This window comes from Coturnix japonica, chromosome 12, assembly GCF_001577835.2.
Source record: "Coturnix japonica isolate 7356 chromosome 12, Coturnix japonica 2.1, whole genome shotgun sequence".
Lineage (NCBI taxonomy): Eukaryota > Metazoa > Chordata > Aves > Galliformes > Phasianidae > Coturnix > Coturnix japonica.
Genome location: NC_029527.1, coordinates 66164 through 93809, shown reverse-complemented (window position 1 = coordinate 93809; position 27646 = coordinate 66164). Strand labels below are relative to the sequence as shown.

The 27646-nt window shown below is 44.2% G+C and overlaps 1 long non-coding RNA gene across 3 annotated transcripts; it reads right to left on the bottom strand.

Annotated features, from left to right (window-relative positions):
- Nucleotides 1-1100: 1100 nt before the first annotated feature.
- On the bottom strand, nt 1101-27211 carry LOC107319556. 3 transcript variants are annotated; one of them, XR_001557858.2, is made up of 4 exons: nt 14690-27211; nt 5553-9419; nt 5028-5188; nt 1104-3279 (listed from the first exon to the last, which is right to left on the bottom strand). It is a non-coding gene; the product is annotated as an uncharacterized LOC107319556 (long non-coding RNA). The 3 variants fall into 3 exon arrangements; XR_004308780.1 differs by lacking the exon at nt 14690-27211 and having other exon boundaries at nt 1101-3279; nt 5028-5195; nt 5553-12472; XR_004308779.1 differs by lacking the exon at nt 14690-27211 and having other exon boundaries at nt 1101-3279; nt 5553-12470.
- Between the last annotated feature and the right edge of the window lie 435 nt (nt 27212-27646).

Here is a 27646-nt window from a genome sequence, read left to right as displayed (position 1 = left end):
ATCAAAGAGAGATGGTGGTGGTATGGCAGTAGAGTGAAAATTAAAAGAGCACATTTATACCTGAGCCTGCATTGAAGAAGGGGGCCAGCGAGCTGTATGGGATGCCCTCCCACAACAATTTGTGAGATTTTAAATATCCCAGTTTAGAGAAATTAAAATTATGTTAAATATATATATATCCTCCTCAGTTTCCTCAGAAATAAGAATACTGGGGAACGAAAAGAGGAAGAGAACATTTTGTTTCTATCCATTTTCAGGAATTTCATTTCAGTTCCAACATTTTTTAACCTTCAATTAATGCTAACTATCAGAATGAAGCAGCATTTGGACCTAAAAACACTGAAACTTTGCCATTTAGAGAAGGTCAAACAGTTTTCAAAACGTTTTCATCCAGTATTTTTTAGCAACTGAAATTCATCAAAACTAACATTTTCTCATGAAGTTGTTCTGTCTCAGCTGGCATTTTCTGAGGCACAATGCTTCTCAAGGGATCTCTTTGCCTGCCCAAGGGTTCAGTCCTTCCTTTTTGTCACCAGCTTGCCTCTTATATAAAACAGCCCACAATACAGTTTTGGATCCCAGTAAGTTCCCCACATCCCAGCTCACAAAGCCAGACCCCAGGCCAGGGGTTGTGCTTGTACAGGGCTCATCCCACACCTCCGTTTCCCAACACAAACACCAACTTAGCAAACAGATGGGCAGTATCTCTTTGAGATACTTTTTTGATACTTTTTTTTTTTCCCAATGATTCTCAATTCAAAAATTATCTTTAAAGTAACCTTGAAAGGTTAGGCCCCTTGAGACTCTATGTTTTACTTTTCATTCTGCATCTGAAAGCTGTCCTGAATAGCCCAGGTGCCTACAAATCCTAATTACTTGCTTGTTTGTGGATGGGATTTAATGACAAGTGGCTGACTCCATGCTCAGAGGCTCAGTGTCTGGCTCACATTTGGCTGTATCTTTGCACAGGCAACAAGTTCAGATTTGTCTATGCTCATCTGTGCAGACGTGGGTAACATGTCAGGGCTAAGCTCATAGCCTTGTCCCTAAACAGGCTCCAGCAGAGCTGAGCAACTCATACTAAATAAGGGAGAAGAGACTAATGCTTTCAGCAGGAATTTATAGAGGCTGAGTCAATGGTGGGCAGACATACACCTGTGGGTGCTGGCTGGCATGAGTACCAGGCATATTGCCAAATGACAGCCACATTTCCCCAGAAATAGACAGAACTGTTAAAAATAAAACACAAAACTCCACATTCTCTGTAGACACTGTGTCTCTGAACTCCATCAATTTGGAAATCAGAGCAATACAGAAGGAGTGCTTCAGTACTTGAATAGAAAGTAAACGCTCCAACTAGGAGGAGGGAATGTGGGCAAGATACTGCCTCTTGTCAAGTCTGTTTGGCAGGAAGCTGGTGAGCACAAACCCTACCCTTGGACACTGCAGTGCATAATATCCAACCTGGAAACTGAATCCTGGTGAAAGACGGAAAGAATCACCACTCACTCCTAAGTGAGCAAGCCCAGCCAAAAAAGACCTGGGGTACCGGTGGATGGGAACCTGTACGTGAGCCAGCACCGTGCTCTTGCAGCCCAGAAAGGCAGATGTATGTTGGGCTGCATCTAAAGCAGTGTGGCCAGCAGGTCAGGGAGGTGATCCTGCACCTCTACTCTGTGCTGGTGAGGCTTCACCTGGAGCACTGCATCCAGATGAGGAGTACAGTACAGGAATGACATTGACCTGTTGGAGCACATACAGAGAAGTGCCACAAAAACAGTGCATGGAATGGAACACCTCTCCTATGAGGACAGGCTGAGAGAGCTGGAGCTGTGCAGGAACAAAACAAAAAGCTCTCAAGCCATGTAGACTGCACATGGTGGTCAGTTGTTGGTTCTAGAATAAAAAAAACCAATGTCCCCAGCTCAGAGAAGACACAATTAAATCAGAATTCCCTGTGAAACCATTTTGGGTACCACAAGCCTGTAAATGAAATTCAGTAGTACAGTTAACACTCACTGGGTCATTATCTGTGCTAATATGTTGAGGATATTTGGGTTAAACTTATAAACACCAAGCTCCTGTACAGTTTTAGGTCTATGCAGTTTTAAAAATCATTCCTTTTGCAATAAAGAAATACCTAGAAGCAGCATCTCTGTTTCTGGAGCTAAATGTGGGGTAACACCTCACAGCAACACCATGCATCTGACACCTTCCATTACCCACAAGTTCTCAATTTGAACATTCAGTTGCGATCAAATTGGCTTTCTAGAACATGTATACAGAAAGAAACAACAAAGCAACCTCAAAATGTTACCAGATAAACTGCAGCCCAAATAAAACTCCTTAAGAACAATGTGGTATTAAGAAACATGCATTCTTTAACACAGCACCAAATACACTGGGATCCTTCTCTCCTAACACGCATGCCAATAGAACACATTCCTTATAGTCATTTGGGTAAACTATGCCCAGTATTTGAAGAGAGGTTTGCAGCTGTCTTGAGATCTCGACCCCACCTCTCTCATTCACACATACTTGCTTAGTTAAGGATAGGGCTAATCCCCCTTTTAACAAGCTAGATAGGTATGCTGATTCTTAAGATGCTTGCAGAAGGCAAGATTAGCTTTGCCCACAGCAGAAACAGGTACACTTGAATGTTTCAAATTAACTGAACTGTGACTCTGCACCGCTGATCACAAGCCTCTGAGCTCAGCCAGTCAGACAGTTCTCAACCCACCTCACCATCCACGCATCTGTCCCACACTTTCTCAGCTTCTTTATCAAAAGCCTTGCTGAAGTCAAGGTAGATGACATCCACTGCTCTCCCCCCATCTACCCAGCTGGTGATGCCATCATAGAAGGCTACGAGGTTGGTTGAGTACAATTTTCCCTTGGTGAATCCACACTGACTATTCCTGATGACCTTCTTCTCTTTCAATTGCTTGGAGATGGCATCCAGAACAAGCTGTTCCATCAAGTTTCCAGTAAGACTGACTGGCCTGTAGTTTTCCAGATCCTCTTCCTTGCCCTTTTAGAATGCCAGAGTGACACTGGTTATCCTCCAGTCTTCAAGCACCTCTCCTGCTCTCAAAGATTATGGAAAGCGGTTCAGCAGACTCCTCTGCCTACTCCCTCAGCATCCCATCTGGGTCCATGGATTTGTGCACACTGATCCCAACTAAATGCTCCCCGACCACCTCATCCTCAACCAGAGGGAAGCTCTCCATTTCCCAGACACTCTCTTCCCGACGAGGTCCAGAAGTCCTGAGGTGGAGCCTGAAATAAAGACAAAAGCAAAGGAGCTGTTCAGCATCTATACCTTCTCAGCATCCCATATTACCAGGATAGCTCCCTCATTCAGTAGGGGACCCACGTTATCATACCTAGTCTTCCTTCTACCATTAACATAATTGAAAAAAAAACCTTATTCTTTATCTCACAGTCACTTATGAATCATCAAGCTCTACAGTACTAACTGAAGATTCTGGTGAGCATCTACTCTGATGTGACTTTTTTTTTTTTTTTTTTAAAAAAACAAGACAAAAAGGCAACAGGGTGCCTGATGGACTTTGGCTTTTGAATAATACGTTCAAAGCATTGTAGAGGATCAATCCATTGTAATCATTTTTCAAGAAATGATTGATAAGGAAGACAAACTATTTTATTTTTCTGATCACACTTAGCTCAGGGTGAAGAGGAACACCTTAAAGCAGCAGTTCTTACCCAATCTTTGCTTTTTTTTGGGTAACGTTACAGCTCCTCTCTAGCAACTACCCAGACTATTCAGTTGTTGCATTTGCTGCATATTTGACAGGACTCGCATTTCACTTTCACCAGGGCTGTTGCTGTGGGTCTCCTCTGAATACCACAAAGAGTTTCAACAATCACCTTGAAAGACTGAGCTTTTTCAAGCATTTCTCAGTGGTAGGGCAAGGAACTACACAGTCTACAGCAAGCAGTTTCTTCTCACTGCCTCTCACATACCTGTGTCTCACCTCAATTACAACACAAGCTTTACGCTTTCCAGAGGATTTCAGATAGCAAAAGAGACAGGAGAACAAGTTCCCACTCAACTTCCTAAACTTCCTACTCAAGATCAACCAAATGAGGGCAGATAGTCATTGTCATACTTTGTATCTCAAATTCACAGAAGAGATGTGCTTGCCTCCTCTGACACATTCAGGTTACTTCAAAAGCCAAAGGCCACAAATGATTCATCTGGTGGGGATACTGACAGAAGTGTGTATGTTTCTGAGTGTTCACCTTTTGGCCTCTAGCATAATCTCTTTGTAAATCTTTTGACAATAAGCTGATAAATAAGAAGTCACTCCACCAGGGGACAAGCTGAGTCAGCTGCCTGAAGAAGCCATGAAGTCAGTGGAAAATCTCCAACATATCTTGGAGATGAGAACAATGATCAATCAGCCACTCATTTTCTGAGGAGCAGCAGATTTTCAACTCAAAGTTCACATCATCTGTGCTAAACACTGAAGTTTCATTCCCATACTCCAGTCAATGAGAGAGATACCACTTATATTCTGGGCTGAATATAAACACAGTCCGTGTGAGTGGTAACAGGTACAAAATTACTTCTGCTCATTTTTCAATCATAATAGTATATGCAACTGCCAGGGGGCAATCATGAATTGTCTCCAAATACCATTAAAATGTGAATGAAAGCAAGAGAATGTTACTACTGCATACACATCCATACAGAAAAGAGAAATGGGGGAAACTGATTAACACAGAGCAACATCTGCTTCAGAGCAGATATTCCCCAAGGGGGTAACACCTGCTGTACTGGCTCAGGACAGTCAAGCAAACTGAAGATCAAATCTGAACAGCTCTTAAGTATTTGAAAGTAAAAGCAGATTGGTTTCAGTCAGCATGGAAAGAGACATCTTACACATGCAGGAGCTCTAAATATATGTTAGCATATCAATTTAGCAGTGACAGGGGGCTTAAGGTCCACCTTAACGTGACAGTGTACATGAACAACAATAAAACACACATTAAGGACTCACATTTTCCCCTGTGATGAGTGTGAACAGCGCAGACTGAAGGAACAAGATTCAACAGAAGATCTCCACAGTTCTGAAGCACTTGGGAATGCTTTATTCTGTCAGCACATTTGGCTGAGAACTTCGAGGAGCGTAACAGCAAGCATGTGTGACCTCTCTGACTCCTGAAAACTTAGAAATTGATTGTTTAAATTCCACACACCACACAGAAACAAACTTACTTATGACAACAAACATAGATTACTGTGACATAATTGATCTAGTTAAGGTTTCTCTCCATGGGAAAACTTAAGACATTCCATTTAATAACAATTCAATGTCTTTTTTATGGTACGTTTTCCCAAATTAAACTTTAAAAAGTGTTGCCCTGTACAAAGCCTGGTGCACAGCTTGGAAACCAAGACAACAAATCCTGAGGGAAGCTGCTCAGATTGGTTTGTTGCTGAGATAAAAATGACTAAATGATAAATCATCGTGCAGTGATTGCTTTCTATTTGTCAGATGTTATCATAAAGGGAACTTGTATACCTGCTGTGGTTTTGTGATATTTTGTTGCTGGTATTCCACACCAGAATATCATGTGAAATAGCAGGAGCTAGAGTTCATATTCTGGTTCTGTTTACTGCCTTTTACAGCCATTTTGGGTCTTCGGATGGGAGGGGCGGCACTCCCAGAGGACCTGGTGGGCAGAGGAAGGAAAAACAAAAATCTAGAGCTAGAGCTGGAATGTCATTGTAGCAGAAGTAATTTTGTACCTGAGGATTCCTCCCCACAAACCACTTCATACTAGATCTCCAGCAACTGCTTGCATCTCTCAGACACATTTACAGCTATTGCTGGAATCAGGAGGTTCCAGAATACATGAGATCTTGCTTAGGTAGTTTGAGAGAAGGAAAATCAAATGTATTTTTAAAAAGTGACCACACAAAAACACCCAAAAGCAAGCAAGCAACAAAACCACTAACCCTAAAATCCTTAGGGCAGTTCACCATTGAATGGTATCTCAGAAAAAAGTAGCAGGTCTCTTTTGTGCTAATTACCATCCAAATGACTCTTAACTTTTTATTTCCACATACTCCTCAGTGTAGAATTACTACCAGGCAGGATCAAGGCTTGGAGAGATGTTGCCAGGACAAAGCCAGTCCTGCAGTTAGACTGTGCTCACCACCTTGGAAAATTCCTGCTTTCTGCTGAGCCTGAGACATGCACTTACACATCTCCCAGATCCAGCTGTAAAAGTAGGCAAACCTGCTCTAGTTTGGACTTAGAATTAGCAGGCACAGGAAAAAGACAGGCATCTGACTTCAAATACCCAGTACTGATTTGGCTCAAGTGTTCCTCTTTTTATGCCTCCAGACATTTTCTCCCGTCCCCTATCGGTAGCCCTCTCTGCAAGGCAGTCATCAAATAATATTCACCATCTTGTCTAAATAACCACCCCAAGTTTTGTAGCCTACCAGGATGGAAAACCTGTTTGACTGCCCAAGCTTTGGCAGGAAGCATGATGAGGTGCTAAGAAAATAATTCTGCCTACAAACTTATTGTAGCTGGATGAGGCTTTTGGCTGGCTGTCAGCTCTCCCTACACATTGTCTCACCAAGACTCTCCCTTCGCTTTGTTCCCTAGCAAGTCTCTGCAAGAGAGCAAAGAAACCAGGATTAAATATATATGACAGAGGCAGGCCAAGACACACAATCTGAATACCCAGACAAAGTACAAGACAAATATAAGCATGACAGAAGAACAAACATCATAAGGGCTTACGTTTAGCATGAGTCCTCTGTGAATGTGATTGGAACAGCTGCACCTTCCAGCCCTGTAGGTTCTGTTAAAACATGGTCTGCGTTACAGCAGATCCCAGAAAGAGAGACAGGAGGCACCAAGCATTTAGAAAGAGGCTGTAGGGGTTTGACATCATCGTGAATGCCACCAGGACCACTACCTTCAAAATGGCACTGGAGGCACCAATGTAAAATGAATGAGTACTCTGAGTCCCAACCCAGACCTGCCCAGGTGGAGCTATAGGACTTCAATACATTGATTGAGAAAGGAGGAAATAAAACAAGAAGGCTGTCTGAACAGTCCTCTCCTTTGATGCCTAAAACAGGCACCCAATGGCCCCTAACACCATCCAGAGCACCTGGTATGTGAGTGTTCTGTCAGTGTAGCTCTGAATGCGCTACCTGCTAGAGGTGAGCTGACAGAAAAAGACTGAAGGAATACTGCCCAGACACAGCTGGTGTTGAATTCTTAGTTTTCCCAATGTAGTTCTCTATGGCTCTGATGCAATACTCTAGACTCTAATTTTTTTTTGTAAGATTGATGAATCTAAAGGCATCTTTCAACTGTGAAGGTTTTGAAGCATTACCATTAGTAAAACACTTGACTGTGAAAATGTTGGGTATTTAATGTGACCTCTGTCTTCGCAGATTCTGCTGTGCAGCCACAGCACAACACACAGTGCTGAGGAAATCCCACCGAGTCTGGCCGCATTGTCAACTCAGCAAGGAAGCCAAAATCTCTCAGGAAAGGCTATTCTAGTGATGTTTCCAGGGAAGTTGTGGAGAGCTGAGACATTTTTGTACCAAGGCCAATGCAGACCTGTCCAGTGCCTCCAAAAATGTGGAAGATTTCCTCCAAAACGATGTGTGTGAGGGAGACTTTTTCTGAAGTTTCATTTACTGATGAAAGCAACACAGAATTTTCTTCTTTACCCAGAATGCTGCATTTCTTTTGGTGGCAGACAAAGAAGTGCCTCTCTCCATCATTCATGCATATTTCCACACTACTGAACAGATAAAACTTGCCAAAGATTAAAAGGAAGAAATCTTCTGCCACAAGTCGTGATTTTTAATGAAGCGTTTTAAATATTCTTTTGTGAATAGGGAACACCAAAGCAACCGACTCCACCTCATATAGCTGATACTTCTTCAGGAAACAACCATCAGCACCATGAGAACATTCACTGTCATACTGTGGGGAGTGGTGAGGTATAGACAGCTCAAGGAAGCCTGAAGCCAGAGTGTTTCCTATGAGACAGTAAACCAAGATCTTCCTCTTCCCTGTGACTCAGTGTCACAAGTGGCAAATTGTAGATGACTTCTGGCTGGCTGAAGCCATAGCCATGGTATTAGGGAGCAGGCTGGCTGCATTGAATGCATGTATGAATCTAGAATGGAAGCAGGACAGTAGAGCTGCTGAGAAGGTCCTGTGGCACAAGTGCCTCTGTTTCAAAGCCCAGCTAGCATCAATCATGCTGTGAAGATATCAAATGGAGTAGCAGGCACATCAGGCCTCTTCTTTGTGCTTCATGTGTGAAGAGTTGAGGAGGAAAAAGAAAACAAAACAAAAAATAAAAATCAAAAGATTCACAGCAAAGGAAGAGCTAAGAACTAGGAAAAGAAACACCTTCTGGTCACAAAGAATAAGCAAAGTATAAATGAAACTTGCAGTCACCTGCTGGAGAAAAGGCTGCAGGATCATCCCTGCTCATGCAATGCACAAATCTCTTGAAAAAAGTGCCACCTTTCTGCCATTCCATTCACGTCGTCAGGGGCACTGTCTTCTTTCATGCCTGTAGCTCTCCTCAAGCCTCATGACTGATTCTCACCCAGATCTCTCTCCTGTTTGTCCCTACACAGCGGAAGGACAACACTGAAGAGCAAAACATCCTTCTGAGTTTCTAAGAAGCCTGCACTACTCCTCCCTAGTGATTAAATAACCTAAAAAAAAAGCTTCACATTAGAAAACAAGAAGAGAAAAAAACAAATGGTACGAAGACAAGTTCGCATTCTGTCTTAAAACAGGTTCCACTACTGTGTAACATGGTTGAGGCACAAAGCCAGTCTCTTCCAAAAAGCTTCCAGGGACTGAGACACTACAGCCTGCCCAGGCAATCTACTCACGACTTCCTCCTCCTCAACTACTCTACAAAGCTGCATCAGCCATAACAACTTGTCTGAGAAACATCACAAAAAAAGAGTGCACAAGGAAACTCTGTGATTCCAGACCATTTCGTGCAGCTAGCCCAAAGGAAAGGAGGTAAGCCCTGGTGAGAACTGTGAGAGTCTGGCAACTGATTTAACAGCAGCTTCTACCTGAGCTGCTGCTGTCCAATCCTCACAATGGAGAGTGCAAAAATTACTCATCCATGAGGAAGAAGAAATCCATATTGGACTGACTGTAAGCCATCAACTCTCAGTGCAGGGCCAGCTTCTATGAGCAGTGTTCATAAACATGAACATACATTGGACTTTCACTTTAGGAGCACCCCGTCTGTGATCCACTCACCTGACTTGTACATTGTTGTGCAGACAGGAACCAAAGTTGCTGTGTGATCTCCACTTCTTCACTCACTGGGGAGGTCTGCTGCAAACTGTAGAAACTCAAGAGATCCTGGGAGGACATGGCACCAGGAGTAAATAAACCATAATGGTTGGTGTAATCTAACAGCTCTCAGAAGAGCCGGTCTTGATTCCATTGCTGCTCTGTACACTGATATTTCTGGTACTACAGATGCTCCAAATGAACTAAATTGGGCCACTCACTAAACAGAAGAGCTCCTGGAACCATTTGGATTGGAAGACAGAACTGGGCTCCTTCTCCCACATGCTAATGTGTCAGCCCTCATGAGAAAGGGATGCAGTCAGTGATGGAGCTGCCATCTGCGGTGTTCAAACAAAGGAGACTGACAGTGCCAACAGAAAAGTACAGCTGTGCTATGGAAAGCAGATGCTTTTTCATAAAAATAAAATGACACTCATTCACTCTGTGAAAGGTATTTCTTGCAGAAAAATTGCACAAATGCCAATATGGAATCCCCTTGTTTGTCTCAAGGGGTACCCAGCTCTTCAGGTGCTCTCTGACTTGAAGAGTGCAGTCATGCACCAACCCTTGGCATCTGGAAGCACCACATAAAGAAAAGAGTAGGAGGCATTACTCCCCCTTGTTACAATATGAATATTACATGCAGAAAGAAATAAAATAATACAGTCAGAAGTGTAATTTTGCAGAAGCTAATCTCATTTTTTCATATTCAATGCAACGTCAAGCCCATCCTCTCAAAACTGTGATGTGTCAAGTCTTGTGAGTGGCCTAAAAGCCAATAGGCCCATCCCAGTACCTCTGCCAGCTCACCCACTGCAACCAGACAAGAACAGAAGGGTATCCTTCAGCAGCATGGAAGCAGAAAACAGCCTGGGAACCCACGGCACATCACAGCACATGGGAGAGGCACACCCCATTGCCAGTGCTTGAGCAACTCTGCTTCCACTTAGTCACAGAGTGGATGTGAGCAACACTATCTTGGACTCACCCACAGTGGGAAGCAACAGCCTTCCCACAGAGCACCCCTAGGCTCTCTACTCCCACTCGTGGTCTTCCCTCCTCCTAAATCTGTCCTTGCAGCTACAGCAATGACTTTGCCATCAGCCTTGCCCAATACAGTCATGCCCTGGATCTCCCCAGCCAGACAGCCAAGCCTCCAGCAAGTTCTCATCCTTCAGGATCAGAAAGGAAGATGCTAATTCACTGCTTAAGTGGGTGGAGGTCTTTATTATGTTTAAGGCCTGAGAAATCTCATTGGTGCACCAAGAACCCCAGAGCTCCTTCCTAATTACACAGCAGAGCACCACGATTCATGTCAGCAGCTGCCTGGTCCCCTCACCTCAACCCTTGCCGTTGTAACACAACAAATCCGAGTGGAAGTGATTAGCAGGTTGCAACCACAGTTGCCTGCTCCCCAGCTCCCACATGAGCAAGGCACCATGGAAGAGCCATGGGCACCAGTCAGAGGCCTGTTGAATCATGCTCTTCTGCATTGCAACAGGGCAAGCTGCACTTCAAAACCCATCACCTAGGTTGTTCTCAGATTCCCCACTGAAGACAGGAGGATGGATGGAGAACCCAGACTGAGAGGCATTTTTAAATTCCCAGGGGTGGTTAAAAAAAAATCAGAACTAGCCCTGGGGCTTTTTTTGTTTGTTTTTCCCTTCACATTTCTCTTTCCTTTTGGTCTGATTAACTTTGGTGACTGGTTTGCAAAATTCAACCAGGTTGGGCCTGATGAATCACTCATCTTCAGCAAGCAACTGTGAGAGATTGCAGGCCACAAGGGAGTTGTGTTTCAGTAACAAAAAGACAGCCAAAGAAAAACAAAACGAGAAAGGGAACAGGGAGAAGGAAAAAAGACAGTGGGCCAACAGCACTCATGGACCTCCTTCTGCTGTCTGGCCTCAGCACATTCAATTGTAAGAGTGCCAGACCTCCTCGGAGATCTAGTAGGCTGCTGTTATTTTTAAAGCTACATTGTAGGTAGCTGTTCCATGTGAAAGACTAGCACACTGGATTTATAGGTACTGGCGCCATTAACCCACTTCAGATCCCTCGCTTCCATACATTTTTCCTGCTTAACCTCTTAGAAGGATTCTCCCCTTATGGGTTGTGAATTAAAAAAAAGAATAAAATAGCTCCCTCTACTCAGAGTATACCCAACCCCATGTGTCTATCCAAGAAGCGTCAACAGTTCCAAAACTGAGATAGAAAGAGGTCTGAAAACCTGTGGGACTGGATATGAAGGAAAGAGCTTTCACACCATAGCCTTAGTGCCTGTTCCCAGGCTGCACTAGAGCAGGTATCTCTCTACAACAAGAAGTAGCACATTAATTCTGTATTGGTTGCGACAATTATAACTGAAATTTACATTTCTCCATTAAAAGTCATCATCTACGTAATGCTGCACTTACTAACAAATAATCATCAAGAGATTCCCAACCAGTTCTACTAGGAACCTAAACAACTCAGCTTTAGGTTAAGGGTGTGAAAGCTGACTCAAGCTGCTTCCAGTAGCTAAGCTGAGTGAAATACAATAAATACAAAGCAAACGTGGCTTTTCCCCTTGCTGCTCTACACAATATCTGCAAGCAATTACGCCAGCTGAGGCAGTTCAACATGCAGGAGAATAGTTAGGACACTTCATGAATTATTTACAAATCTAGTTATGAAAGTTCAGGCCATAAGCTGAAAAGGAAGCTGGTTAAAGGAAGCTGGATTTAAAAAAAAAAAATCACACGGCACCTTTTAGCCATTCTTTACAGCGGCAAATTGGAAATAGACAAATACATTTAAGGTCTTTCCTCTATGGCCTTCCATCTCACAGCCTTGTACCTCTGCTAGGATTAAGAGTAGCTCACAGTTACTTTCCATATGGCAAATCACAAATTTTACTTGATCACTTCTGCGTTGTAATCAGTAACTGCAGCTGGATTATGGCATCATTTTTCAAAACCCCTCGAGTCTCACTGTAAAGCAGTGATGAATCCTTGTTCTCTAGTAAATCAAGGCAGTTATTAGCTCACCTCCAGGGCTAATATTCCAGAGGAATAAAGTGCCAAAGTGTGTCCTAGGAGAATGGAAAGGCAACAACTCCTCTGGGAGAGGAATAAAAAAAAAAGGGGGGGGGGGGGGGCAGGAGGGGGATATGTTATTTTGTTAATGTAACTTTAGCATTTCTATTCTTAGAGGACATCTGAGGGCTTTTAACAAGGTAGGTACTGTGAACTTACAGTCCAGAGCTCCAAATTTAGTGGCAGTAAACAGTGGCCTACAGTCAGCATTACCAAAAAGCACATCAGTGACCTGTCAGCCATGAATCAGCTCCAGAGAGACAGAAGACAGACACACTTTCCCCATGTCAGCAGGGCACCATGCCTGAAAGCTGAGAAGTATCCTCTGTTTAAGTTACTTCCCCTCAACAAATCATGTATGTACGTATCTCAACATGATGATGTGGGTGGCTTCACTGGTCTTACGCTCAGCGGACACCCCTTATGATGACTGCCATCTATTGACCGGACCATCTGCTCAGGTGTCTTTAGGGAGCTGGAGACCAGCTCTGCAAACATCAGATCTTCTCCAGTGCCTCCAAAGGTCACCTCCCTGTCTCCAAAGCCAGTATGGATTTTATAAAAATCCTCTTTCCAAGAATCTTCTTCTCTCTTCCTATCCTTGAAGAAACGATAAACAGCCTTTGAGCTGGTTAGTGAGGATGCATGATGGCTTCCTTTGGAGGAAGACTTTTAATGCTTTTTATCCTCACCAAGACACGTCCTTTTTCAGTTCTGAAGTGCTACAAGAAGCAGCATCTCAAACTAAGGAAGGGCTGGAGAGAAGTTTAACCTCTGACCAATGGTGATCTCCATCTGATGTAAAACTACAGCATCAAAAAGAAACACATTCCTTTCTGTAGTCTAGAGAGAAGACAGAGATGAGACACAGACCATGAAGGAGAAATGGGTTCAAAAAAAAAACTTCTCGCTCTGCATGGCATCTGTCCTCAAGTTTTTCCTCACAGGGTCCCAGCAGCAGAGCTGAGCAATTGATGCTAGTGGGCAATAGCTCTCTCAGACATTTTGTGAACAACCCATAGAGTCTGAAAGCAGCTTTCACAGCACTGGTTTGCAGCTGGGAGAAAGATAACAGTATCACCCAGTAATCAAGCAAAGCAGCCAGAATCACAGAATATTTTTAACCCATAATTAATGATAGTCTCTTAAACTTTATTGTGGTCACAGAGTCAGAACCAAATTTGATTTTTAAAAAATGCAATTATTGTACATAGAAAATTTTGAGAAAATTCACTAAATCCTCAAGGAAAGTACAATGAATATTTTTTAAATGAAAACCAAGCTTATGGATTGCTGGCTGCTGAAAGTAGCCTGGTAAATATTTTTGTTTTCCAATATGCAAAACAAATACTGTAACAGTTGCTGAGCCCTTTCCCTTCCATGGCTCCAAACCTACCCAGTTTTCAAAGTGGAACAATAGATGCCTGTCCTCTGTTTTAAAAATCAGTAACCATTTCCCCTATGTATTATGACCTGAAGGTGGACTGGACAGTGGAAAAAAAAACCCAGGAGATCCATATGTACTGTAGGGACTGCAAAATATGGACAAGGAGCAGAACCTGCTCCTGGCAAAATAGATTGGGAAAGTGACTAGAAATGAAGCTTATCATGCCACAGCTTGAACCACCCCAAGCAATTCACACACCCATGTCTCTACACTACAAGGCTCTACAAGGCAATGCTCTACAAGGCAATGAAATGGGAAGGAAGCATAGTTAGGGTTTTGCACTGCTCAAGTCCTATGCAGTTTCAGACAAGAGTAAACATCTTATTCAAGGATTAGGAATTGTCCCTCAAGGGAAAACCCTGGGGCTTCCAACCCTCCCAAGAAGGTCACTAATGGGTACCAGGAAACAAGAGGAGACTTGCACAAAGGGAAGGAGCTAAATCTCTCTGCCCATGAGTAAGGAAACTGAACAGACAGATCCATGCACTCCAGCACTGCGGCACAGATCTCAGAAAAAGAGAATAAGAAACTGTGGCATCACTTAACCTATTGCTTCTAGGGCTTTAATGGCATTATTTAGCCTTTTTTCTCAAGACGATTTCCATCAAATTCCTAGTTTTGTAGGACCACCTAGATCAAGATAACTCCAAATCAAGCCATGGCTCAAAGGAATAGTCTTTAAATCCATTTGTCACCTCCAATGCTACCAGTTTAGCACAGTCAAGTTTCATGCCATTCCAGATACCATTTCTCATTCATGACTGCTTAATGAGGCATGTGGACCACAAAAATTCAAGCTGCAAAGACCAACTTACTTGTGGCTGTTCAGAGTGCTTCTGCAGAGCTGCAGGAGTATCCAGGAGACAAGAACATGCTCCTGTAGCCGTATCTGCTGCAGTCTTGTCAAGCTTGCCAGACTTAGACACCTTTCCTGCACAGCAGGAGGAGAGGTCATCATGAAGTCATCAGGAGTGCTGTTCCTCACTGAGGACAGAGGATCCTGAAAATACACTCAGACTTTGGTCAATCGTGGCTAGGTACAGGGCTCATGTGGAAGAATGATGGGTAAAGGAGAAGCAAGGACAAGGAGAGAGGTGTACATAGCCTGTCCCTGGTTCTCTCACATGTCTCCCTGCTCTGTCTGGGAGAGCTGGATCTCTTGGTTTTCCCAAAGGGCAGAGTTAAATCAAAGAGGGCAGGAGCAGGCACAGCTTTATTTCAAGCATGCCTTGGTTGCTCAGGGCAGTACAACTGCAAGAACTGTGAGGAAGAGGGAAAAAAAGCATTTTGGAATTAACTGCGAGTGTGCTAACTGTAAGAAATAGAGGCAGAAAGGATGGCAGAGATAATTATTCAGTGTGCTGTGTTTGTTTCCCTTCTGGACACAAGATAATGAGATATTCTTTGCCAAGCAGAAGAGTATTCTGGCAGTGGCATGCTCTGGCTCCTGCAGGATGGAGCTGCAGAAATCAACTGTCCCCTTACCAGCACTGGACAAAAAAAAATAAATAAAATGAGCGCAGCTTTCCTGGCAGCGAGAGAACAGAACACACCATTAACTGACTCTTCTTGGGCACCACCTAACCACTCAGTATCCCCAACCTGCATAGCTGCCCAGGTTCCCCTTTCCTCTCTAAAAGCTAGAGAGTTCTGCTCCTGCTGGTTTCACCAGTATTATCCATCCTAGTTCTATGGTACCAGAGCTGTGACACCTAACGGATACCTGTCACCTCCCTGCCTTCTACTTTCTTCCATAGAAGAAAATACTGCTGAGAAACTATTTACTTTTCATTTGAGAAAAGGTCATTGACTTGTAGTGTAAACCACTCTTCCCTGAGATAATAGAAATGGGAAAAATACCCTAAAAGAGAAAAATCAGCCTGGAGTCTCTTCTCCAGTTCTTCCTCCCATATCCCAATCAGACAACATGACAAGCCTCTGAGTTGCTACAGCCCCTAGGAAATGAGGACAAATTTCATCTCCCTCATGAAGTCTGCCTCAGACAGTGCCTTGTTTGGCTCTGAGCAGGAAGCAGGGCTTGTCCTAAATAGAGCTGAGGTGGGTAACAAAACAGGAAGATTCACATCCTGTAGCATCACAGGAACAGTTCCACATGCCTGCTGTGTGTTCCTAGGAAGGCCTGTCAAGGTGTCAGAAACAAGCACAGGAAGTGGAGCAGCAGCCAGTTGCACTTCCCAGATGTTGCCTTTGAAATACCCTTTGTTACGTGTGCTCATCACATCCAGCTGCATCACAGCATTGCAGAATGGCAAAGGATGCAGCACAGGAAAAACCATGTTATGCATTACATCACAGCACTTGGTCAAAGGAAGCAATACACTTTCTTGTGCACAAAACAGTGCTCTGTGCTGATTTCAAGTTCACCTTTTACCTGTCACTGCAGTTCCTATGTGGCTTCATGTACACAAAGAACACAAGAGCATAAACATAAAATGCAAAGAAAAAAAAATCTCCTACTCAAAGCTGCACAAGAAAAAATAAAGCTAATAAACTATCACGGACCCAGAGTACACATCTACCTGTACACAGAACTGTAAACAGCTACAGAGAAAGTCTGCATGCTACAAATGCCACTTTGTCTAATCAATCCAAAGACTGTTAAAACACAGGCCTGGTTGCTAGTCTCAGCAGTTTTGGACTATCCACCTCAGCCTATGAATGCTTTCACCATTTCTTTGTTGCATATGGATATATCTGTCCATTTGGTGCAGCAACAGCTGTTTCACACACAGCAGTGGAAGGAAAGAGCAAACATACCAAGAAGAATGGTGACTGAAAGAATATATGCTTGGGGAACAGAACGCAGAGAAAACAAAAAAAAAAAAAGGGGGGGGGGGAAATTCTAATGAGGGTGATGAGTGCTGGAGTATAGATTCCTGTCTGGCTTTAAGAGACTTAGCTCTAGTGCTGTAACAACACAGCTGGAGCACGTGCAGTCTGTGTATAAGGGCAGGTAGTGACAGGATGAGGGGAAATTAAATTAAATTAGAAGACTAGAAGAAACTCTTTACTGCGAGTGTGGTGAGACACCGGAAAAGGTTGCACAGGGAAACTGTGAATGCCCCCTCCCCCTGGAAGCACTCAAAGCACTGGATGGGGCTATGAGCAAACAGGGCTAGAAGGAGGTGTCCCTGGGGTTGGAAGTAGGGGATCTTAAAGGTCCCTTCCAACCCAAGCCATCCTATGATTCTATGTTCACCATATGCAGCATTTCAAGCACACAACACTCCCTGCTCAGTGCTTCAGTCAGCTGCTCATTCCAAGAGGCTGACAGTCACTAATGGCTTTCCTTTTTGTATTTATCAGCAACTCAGAAAGACTGCATCACCACTTTTCAAGGGTCTCTCCCTTGTACCTGAGAAGGACAGAACGGCAAGCTGTCTTGCTGCACACTCCCTTTATCCAAGGGGATAAAAACAAAAATGTCAGGGAGCTTGAAGACAGGACAGCTGAAGAGGAGGCCAGAATTAAAAGACCAAGGAAACATCGCAATGACTTGTTGCAAGGTAGAACCCCCACAGACAGCTTTCCCTGAGGACTGGGAGCACAGGGAGACAGGAAAGCGAGTATTTGACCTTTGCTTTGCTCCAGTTCCCTAATCTAGCACAAACGCATTTGGGGATTTATGGGTTCTTGGAAGCTGCCAGCAAAGCTCAGAGCTTATTCCTAGGGTTATTGTTTTCCCATCTGTTTCTCTTCATTTCATTCCATTGCAGAGGCCCCATCGTGGGACACAAGAATGTGACCGGAACAATAGGCAGAACTTGCTATCTCCAGGACTGCAGGGAGGGCAGAGCCACCACTGCAGGACAGGAGCCAGCAGCTTCTATATTTAGCCCTTTCTTGCTTATTCCAGATCACATTCACACCCTACACTCAGGAAGTCATGAGGTTTTCACGACACCACTGTCCCCAAGCACTATACTTCCAGCAGCGTCCCTGAACTTAAACCATTCATTTCCCTTCTAATAATGCCATCAGGAAGACTTCCTGCTCCCCTCCTTTTTTTTTTTTTTCCCAAATCCTATTTTGACAGGCTTTCTGTATGTAAGCAAACTAAACAAAACCATCTTCCCCTCCACAAGGCTGCAGCCTTGGAGCAGCACTGCAGCCAAAACCTTCCCTTTCCCTCACATCCAAGATGCACCTCGCATGAGAAATTAGATTGATCTTAAACTGTTTGCAAGCTTTGGCTTTCACAGTCCTTGATCTGTTTTCATCTCAAAAAACAGGGCAGAATTCAAGGCCACAGCAACAACATGGAACAAGGCAGGATGCTGCAAGGTGCCCAGACAGGTCCACACTCCAGTGAGGGACTTCCTCAGCTATCAGTCCAAGCCCTGCCAGCAGACAGCATTAATTCACAACCCATCCACATAAAGAAAATAACAGAAGTCTCTCCACTGAGCAATTCAGCTTCTTGTATCTACCTCATGCTGATCTTTCTGGAGGCTGTTTTTCTGGAGGCTCTGTTTGCTTCAGAGTAAATGGGAAACACCTAATTTCAAATTTAGATCCTCATTAGTCTTACAACACCTTCACCTTTCAGGTTTTCAGGGCTCTCCCTCTCTCCTACCCATTCAGAAGAGAAAGGGTTAAAAAAAAAAAAAAAAATGTTGCTCCCTTGGAACTCATTTCCTCTGCTTCAATATGCCTACACATCCTTTTAGGGAGGTACAGAGAAACCATGTCCTGTTCTGGATTGCTAAGAAGACTGTCTGTGTCCCCAGCCTGCTGTTTAACCATCACCAGCCAGCAGTCCCCAAGGAAGTCATGCATTTCCCACAAGCACAGCTGGGCAGCCAGGCCCAGTGATGCAGCAGCTTTCCAACTGGGTGCAAGGCACAGGAAGATACAGAGCAGTACACAGCAGGAAAGGAAGTGGAAACTGGCTTAACAGAGGCCTGCAGAACACAGATGCAGAAAAACAAGCAGGCTCCTAATACCAAAAGCATTGACTGAATAAGGATTGTAACTTTACAGATAAATGCAATCGATGTATATGCACAAACATCTATTGCCAGCAGTGCAGTTCCATCCCTAGCTGAATGATCCACTGAGTGCACCCATTAAAATGCACACAGCACCATTACTGAACAACTGAAAATCCTTTCCCATAAAGCCACAGAGACTCCACTGGGCAGAGGCCAAGCAGTTTAAAAAAAAAAAAAAGTCTATCCAGACTGAGAGCTCTTCAGAGACATTTCACCATCTGGAAAGAGGAGGGGGTCTTGCTCTGAGAATGCCTGGAGAGTCCGACCTACCGCGGTTAAACATGTGCTTCATCCAATATTAACTCCTGGGGAAGAGCATCACATCTTTCCCATTGTCTCATGCAGCAGAACCTGTAGTGAGCAAATCAGAAGGATTCTGCTCTATGCTCCAGACAAGAGCATGCAGTCAGAGCCCAAAGGTGGCAGCTGGCCAGTCAGCAATTGCTTTTTAAGGAAGCCAGTCTCACAGTATTGTTGGTGACAAACAAAAGCCATTGCTGTTAGTGCAGGCTTCTTCATTTCCTCTTACTGCATCTCCACCCATACCATGCAAATAAAGCTGCAGGCCACTTCCCTTCAAAGCAAAGGAGTAGAGGCGGCTGTATTCAGCTTCAGGAGGAAGCAAAGTAGCAGCGAAGGTGAAAGCACGACCTCTTTCCACCATTCCCTGAGGAGGTGCTCCCAGTGAAAGGGAGCAAGCTATTGGACCAAAAAAAAAAAAATAAAAAAATCACTCAGAACTGCTCCTGTTCCAAGCACCTTAGTTTCGAAAAAAAGATCTCCTAGTTTTGACACCAAGTGTCCTGACCAAGATGGGGAAGGAAGAAAGGCCTTCCTCCAGAACACGCAGATGGAACCAGTTCAAGCAGTTCCCATCAACTGAGCGGCAGAATCTGAGGAGTTATTTTGATTCCAGCTCTACAAGAAACAGCACAAGGCTAGGTAAAGACAGATAGTATCACCTCTTAAAGCTGGCTTTTCTCTGCAGCACAACACAACCTCCTCTGTGTTATTAGAGGGCTGTTTTTGAACTGAATGAAGTAACACTCTAAAGCTCTTGATTCCTTCCTGAGGGCAGCAAAAGCTTCATTCCAGTCTATCTTTCTCCAAGGAGAAGATTAAATATCTGAGATGAATTGAAATGCAGTCAATCAGGCAAAGGCAATCTGCCAAAGTAGCAAAAAGGAGACATGGGGGGGGAAGAGAAGGGTGCCTGGGTACTGAAGTGACCTGTTTAAATGCTGCCAATAAATGCTGAGCTGCTCTCTCCAGCTCTGAGAGATGGAGGAAGGGAAAACAGTAACGGGAACCCTCCTCCCTATGTGGAAGATGGAGACAAACACATATCGCTCTCCAAGCACCAGCTGTGCTCTATGAAAGAGAGACTCAGCTGGAAGAGCTGGAGACAGGGCAAGACTAGTCCAGCCTAGTTCCGAGAACTCACTTCTCACTGTAAGCCTCTCCAGAGATAAGAATGACACAAACACACTATTTCAAGAACTGTAGAAGATGCATTCCTCTCAGCCTAGAAGACTGCACTGCCCCACATGGCTTTCAGAAGTCCCAGCCCATGAGAACCAGCTTTCCCCTCAGAAGAGAGGTGCAACTACCAAGCCTCCCAATCCCTAGGTTTTGATGGGTGCACTTCCATTTTCCAACAGTAGAAACATAGCTGGAATGTGATCCTTTGGCCACAAAAAGCACGAAGTGCTGGGCTTGGAAGCAAGAGAACCTGTTTTAGTGCCTCTGTAACTTACCTTCCTTAGGCAAAAGGCAGCTGGAGTCAGGGAACAATTCACATTATGCCACTGGTGCAGAACCCAGGTTCAAAACAGAGCTCTTATGTGCAACAGTGCTCTGCGCAGACAGACACAGCATGTCCACATTGGAACACGCAAGTCACAGCACCCACATTCCAGCAAGAAACTGCTAGCCCTCAAAGCAAGCTGATTACAGAAAGCATTGCAATGTCTATTCAGGGGTGTCTAAAACTTTTAACTACCTCAGAAACCCCTCAGGATTGCATCAGGCTGTGAAACTGGAAAGTACAGGTCAAGGTTCTCAGAAATGGGTTGTGCAGTATCACCTCCATCTTCACAATAAGCAGCAGCTGGTAAACCACAGCAGGAAGGGAAATAAGAAGGAGAAGCAGCGCAACAACAGAAGCACTGCCGGAAGGATATAAAAACCACACCAAGAACCAGAGAAGCAGGCTGTGGGATTCATAGACATACATGCACTCACACACAGATTCTTGGACTGTTTATCAGGTTCAGGAAGGAAGAGGGATCAGTCTGCCAGAAAGATCAGTGGCGTAGGGGCTGTCATATGATGCTCCCTTTAGGAAACAAAACCCACAGAGTGTGCGCACAGGTAAGAGGAAGTTACAAAGCCTCAAAAACATCAGAGGACACCACCTTTAACTAAACCCTATTCTAGAAGCTAATGAAAAGCACAACCAAGCTCTCATTGTTTAAAGGCAGGGGGCAATACTCTGTGCTCTCCTGGCCCCTTCTGACTCTCCAACACAGCAGCTGAACAAACCCTCTCTTTCTCAGATTGGCTACATGTTGAACAGGGAGCCCTAACCAATCCCAAACCTCACCTAGCAATTCTCAGCTCCCTTTGGATAAAATGCCTCTTCGTGCCAGGACACAAGCATGTTTAATATCTCTTTCTCACTTGTAGGAGCTTGGACCCAGGTGGTGTAAAAATCAGGAGAGTCAAAGCTACAGGCTACAGATGCCAGCTAGAAACAGAGAAAGGTTTGGCCAGCATAACAATTGTCCCCTGGCCCAGACAAGAAAGTCTTCCTCTTACCCAGGCAGTAAAGCCTTATGCAAACTCCTCGTGCAACCCTTTCTTGTTTAAAACCACTGCTGGAAAATAAAAGGAGAAAAAAAAATAAAAATGTTGTTAAGAGGACACCAAGGCATGGCTGAGACTCCCATGCCTGCAAAAAACAGGGAAACCAAAGGTGGTGGGGACCAGAATGGAAGTATCATTGCCAGAGCTATACAGTATCAGATACTCTCTTGCTCTTGGCTTTTAACTGCTCACACATGAAGCCCAGATGGTTTTCAGAGTGAGGGAGAAGGGTGCATCGCTTACACAAGCAATGCCATATTTCAGTAAATACCATATGCCATCCAGACACTTTGGACTGAATCCAGCTTCTGTTAGGCTGGGGACCTGGCTCTTCCAGCAGACAGCAAACTCCTTTTGCACTCAGTGCATGTCTAAAACAGAGCTGTCTCAAGCAGATACACATTTTCTCCAGATGATCCTTGTTATACCTGGCACGAAGAGATTTCCAATGCTCAGCCATCCAGCATCTGTTTCCAGGCTTGGCTCAAGCAGAAAGAGTTAACTCTTCCTCCTGTACGTACAGTTTAAGGACAGGCTTGTCCTCAATACAAAACATCAAACAATTTTAAAAAAGCAGTGTTCTACTCAGCCCTAGTGACTGCTTGCTGCTTTGGACAGAGCTTGCTAGAATGTCTCTGAGATCAACAGCTCTGAATAAGAGAGCATGTCTGATGCATCCACCCAAAAGAGTAAAGCCCCATCTCCCAAACACACCATCACAGCAGGGCAGGAGGCTCAGCAGTCACCTTGACCAACACCTTTTTGATGAAATTTTACTCTTCCTGTACTTCATCCTTGACAATAATTGTTCAAAATGTGCCTTCTGTCAGAAAGTGATGGTATGAATAGAAGCAATTGCAAAGGATATTTTTCTCTATGCCAAGATAGGAATTATAAAAGTCCAGGAAAGAGTCACAATCATATTTTTCAGTTGAATATCTGAGAGAAATCCCATACATTTAATTTGAAAATATACAGGTCATCAACTGAAAATGGTCTTGCAAACATAAATTGATGACTTTTTTTTTTGGCAGTCTTGAAACCCCAAGCTGTGGGGTGTGCTTGACACACCAAAGGGATGGGATGCCATCCAGAGGGACCTAAACAGGCTTGAGCAGTGGGCCCAGGTAAACTTCCTGAGCTCCGGGCAGGTAGGGGTGTGTGCCTGTTTTCAGCTTTTTTTGCAGCAAAGTATACACGATAACCTCCACCATGAGGATGAACAAATAAAAGTCTCTTAAGTCAGACCATTGGATCACATATTTCTCAAAAGCTCTATCAAATCATAGCCTTCAGCTTTATAGCAGACATCAGTGTGCAGCAGGGCAGCTCTCCAGTTACTTTCATGGTTTCTTAGCAGTCTGGAAGCTGGTGCTCGCATTGCTTGGATACCCTACTCTCTTATTTGCAAGCTCTCATGTCTGCATGTCTCCTATGTTTACTCATCTGTGTTGTGTATCTTGATACATTACAGCAATTCACAAGTCTAATCACATGCCTTGTTGCATTACTACACCAGTGATGGTTGAACCACACACCACATCCTTGCAATTGTTCCTATTACTTGCAATTGACATTTAAATTTCAGCTTGCTGAGCTTTGCCAAAAAGATGACCAAGGACCCTGTCAGCCATCCTTGCAGCTTACCAGCGTGGCAGAGGGCAGGTGAGGTGGCTGCAAGTTTGACCTGTGAAACAGACCCAGCGATTTGGCAAGTGCCTGCTTTCTCCAGGAGCCAAGTTTCCTCGCAGCACAACACTGGAACTCGAGGCTTAGGAAGTAAACTCTTGAATTGCAACAGGAATCAAAAGGGAAGGCAGATGCAAATGAAACCTAAGTTAAACTGTGATTTTAAAGCATGTCAACAAGCACGGCTTGCTTGTAGTATGATGGTAGCTGTGCCTCCTGCATGCAGGCCTATCTCACCTCATTTGTAGATGCACTTCAGAGCAGCCCCTAACAAAAGACGTTAAGTACTTGTAGCTAGACACAAGGAACTTAGTTTTTGGGGGATTTCCTAGGTGTGGAACGAACAGTCTGATGGTTCCTGGCTGCTTCGGAGGCCCAGCCTATCCATTAAGTGCCTCACAAACACTCCTCTGACAAAAGACTTCGACTCCTTGCTTTCAAAAAGGGAACAAACATAAGGCAAGTGCAGACAAGGCTCGTGGCTGCTTGCCCAGCCAGGCCTCAGCTAGTCCTTCATAGTAAATATTTGCTCTTAATTACAGCACCATTTGCCCCCAGGAGCTTCCCTGCAACGTGTAGGAGGGAGGGGAATTATATTGTTGATAAGTAAATAGTAGCTCTTTCATCCAAAGATGAAAGCCTCCTGAATACTTGCCCCATGGTAAGGGTTTAAAATCTTTGTCCCACTCTGGGTAACGCTGAAAACTCCCACCAGTTACAGTAAGTTGTGAGAAGGCAACAGGAGCTTCAGTGCTGCAGTTCCTCCCAGCCCTGCTGGAAGCCAGACTCATCACCAGTAAGTCAGACAGCCCTTGCTCTTGCAACTGGACCAGCAGGCTGTGATCTACCACTGTGTCACACAGTGAGGACAGCCTGCTTCTAGCAGAGAACAGCAGCATAACTCACACACTGCTCTGCCAAGCTTCCTCCTCACCCTGCCAAGACGGTGAAGGTGGGTGGACAAGGTCTAAGGGAGCTAGATCTGTGCTGGAGCCAGGAACAGTCTTCTTCCCTCTGGGTCCACAACAGACTGCTCTGCTCCTCTGTGCCTGACTCCTGCAGGAGAAAGCCCTAAGGACCTGGAGCATCTCTGAGGGAAGCACAAGGCAGTCCCGAAACATGGAGCGGCTGCTGATTGTGAAGCAATCCCACAGATAGTACATGGGATACAGCCAGTTCCCACTCTCCCTAAAAGCTGAAAAGTTTGAGTTTCGGTCTTCTCATGCTCAGCTTCCAAAATATCCAAAATACAAATATTCATTAACAAGAGAAAGCGAAATCTATGGCTGACCTCCACTCTGCCTGATGAAGAGACAAGCAGTGACATCTTCCCACCCACCCTGAGAGAACCCAGCTGACCCTCTGGGCAGCAGTGAGGGAGCACAAGCATTCCCCTTTTTTCCCTGAGCCACCTAGATAACAATGCCACTGCAAGGCACTTGGCTTCTTGGAGTCAGAGGTCAGAGACAAGCTGGCTTCAGCCTGACAATACATTACACATTTCTTCCATAAGGAAAAACAAAACACAACAAACAAAAAACAAAAAACCAAGCAACTAAAACCATTATTTATACATACTACAGCTCCTACTTCCCTCACCCATTGCCAGACATCAGACAGAAGATAAATGCCTGTTATCACCAGAGAGTAGCATGCAAACAGAGGGGGAAAGTTAAGCACACAGAAGTTGGATACTATGATGTTTAAAAACCCTTCCTCCCACATTCAGCCCGTGGCTCACCAGAGGCTTTTTGCAGGTTCCGAGTAGGCTGGAACAGCCAGAGATGCTGCTGTAATAGAAAGTCTCCATCATTATCCATCATCTCCCCCTCCTTACCATTTCCAAGGAAGTTTGCTTGGTTTTCTTTCTTGTTCTAAATGCCACCAAGTCTCTTTTTCGTTAAGCTCTGCTCTTAAAAATAATAATAAAACACTAGCATTCTCTCCCCACAGCTGTAACAGACTGGCCTGAAATCTGTTGCTAGCATGCAAAAAACATTTTTGTCTTTCCTTTGTAACTTCATTCACCTCTCTCTGCTGCAATGCTTGAATCATTCAGCATTCTCCCCCTCTTAGCCAGGGTTTTCAAGTTGCAAGAGATTTAATGAAGCCTCCAAAAACTCCCGACCTAATACTCCTTATTCACACTCTCCAAGGGAGTTGGAATTTTTTCAGCTTGACCCATATCTGAAGTGTATTTACTGTGGTGTAAGCAAAGGTAGAGAGAAAGATCTCGTGCCCTCATCCTCCTCTCTGCTGAATTGCTGCGATAGTTTAGGGACAGTTAATGCTACGCCTCACATCTGCTCTCCTTTTTTTAAAAAACAACAATAAAACAAAACAAAAACAAACAAACAAAAAATCCCATGAACCCAGACTCATGAGCAGTGAAGACAAATGACTTGTGGCGTTATGTTTAGTAAAGGATTGCTCTGGAGCTACAGGACCAGAAATGTAACTGGTGTCAAGTCTTTCCTTTGGTATGTTGCTAAGTCCTACTCTTCCTCTGAATCTCTTCATTACATCCTTCGGATGTTTACTTTGCTTTCTGTCACTAAATTCGTCAAATGGGCTTCCTTGCTATTATGGTAGTCATAAGGCATAAAGAAGTGCATTTTATAGTGTATCTAAACAGTGTGCCTATAAATCTATGTATAACTCTAGTCTATTTAGTTTAAAGCTTGTAAGGACACAGTACATCTAAGATGAGAAGTCAACAAGGAGGGAAGTTCTAAACTACCACTTTCATAACAAACTTTTGCTTATTCCTGGCTCAGGCTGATTCCTTAACACAACAATTTGCCACAAAACCAAACCTCACTATGCCCTCCATCTGTAAAAGAAAAAGCAACTTAAAACCAAAACCATCATTGAGTTTCCACTGCTTACGCAGAGTCCCACTCTCCTGAATCTCCTTGGGCCTCCTATACCCAGACCACCCTCTTGCAACCTTGTCAAAAATGAGGACGGGTGGTTTGGGGGTCAGTATGCTTTTTTTCTTTTGAAAGCATTGCAGAAGCATAAGCAAATTGACACACAAAGGGTTGAAACCAAGAGAGAAAGTATTCCAACAAAAACAAATTATTTCCAGGTTAATACTTTTTCCTGTCATGATACGGGCCAAATGATCTCAAAATGCTAGCAGGGAGGTGAGTTTTTCCTAACTGTTCTCTAACAGATGCAAAGCACTTCTGTGGAAGCAGAGAGTGGGGCTGTATTGATCTCGCACAGAACTTATAAGCCTGATAAGAGCTATTGGGCAGTAGCAGCCGCTGGTGACTTCTTGAAGGAAGTCACCTTGAGACCAAAGCAAAACACCCAGGCCCTCAATCCTTACAGTCCCTTGAAATAATGAGAGGAAGGATGCACAGATATTAAGTTAATTTATTCAAAGCACCCTACCACCACCTTTGGCAACACACAGCATAAATATTCACTAGGGAATGGAGCAGGGCAGGGGAGACCAGAATTCATACTACGCAATTTATGAGTCACAGCAAGCTGGAACAGAGGGTTCATTAACTGGATTCAGGTGATCCTATAAGCTTTGCAATTGTTGCACATCAGGCTTCAGAGTAATTAGGGCTGCAGTTCAGAAGGCTTTAGCAGAACATTTTTTATTAAAGTACAGTTGTTAATCACCCTGACTGAAGTCTTCAGAACTACCAGCCTGATGCAGAGGAGTCATAATTAGAATCATAGAATCACTAAGGTTGGAAAAAACTTCCAAGATCATCCAGTCCAACCACTCAACTACCACCAGTATTTCCAAACTAAGCCACATCCCTTAGTACAACATCTAAAAGTTTCTTGAACACTTCCAGAGATGGTGACTCCACCACCTCCCTGCGCAGCCCATTCCAGCACCTGGACACTCTTTCAGATAATAATTTTTTTTTTTCTTACATACAATCTGAATTCACTGTACTGCAACTTGAGGCCATTTCCACTAGTCCTATCTCCAGTTATGTGGGAGAAGAGGCTGACCTCACCACAACCTCCCTCCAGGGAGCTGTAGAGAGATAAGGTCACCCCAAACCTCCTCTTCTCCAGTTCCCCCAGCACAGTTCTCAGTGCTGAGTACAGTGGGACAACTGCTTTCCTGCTCCTACTGACAACACTATTTCTTATATAAGCCAGGATACCAGTCGCCTTCTTGGCTACCTGGGCATGTTGCTGGCTTCTGTTTAGCCAAGTGTT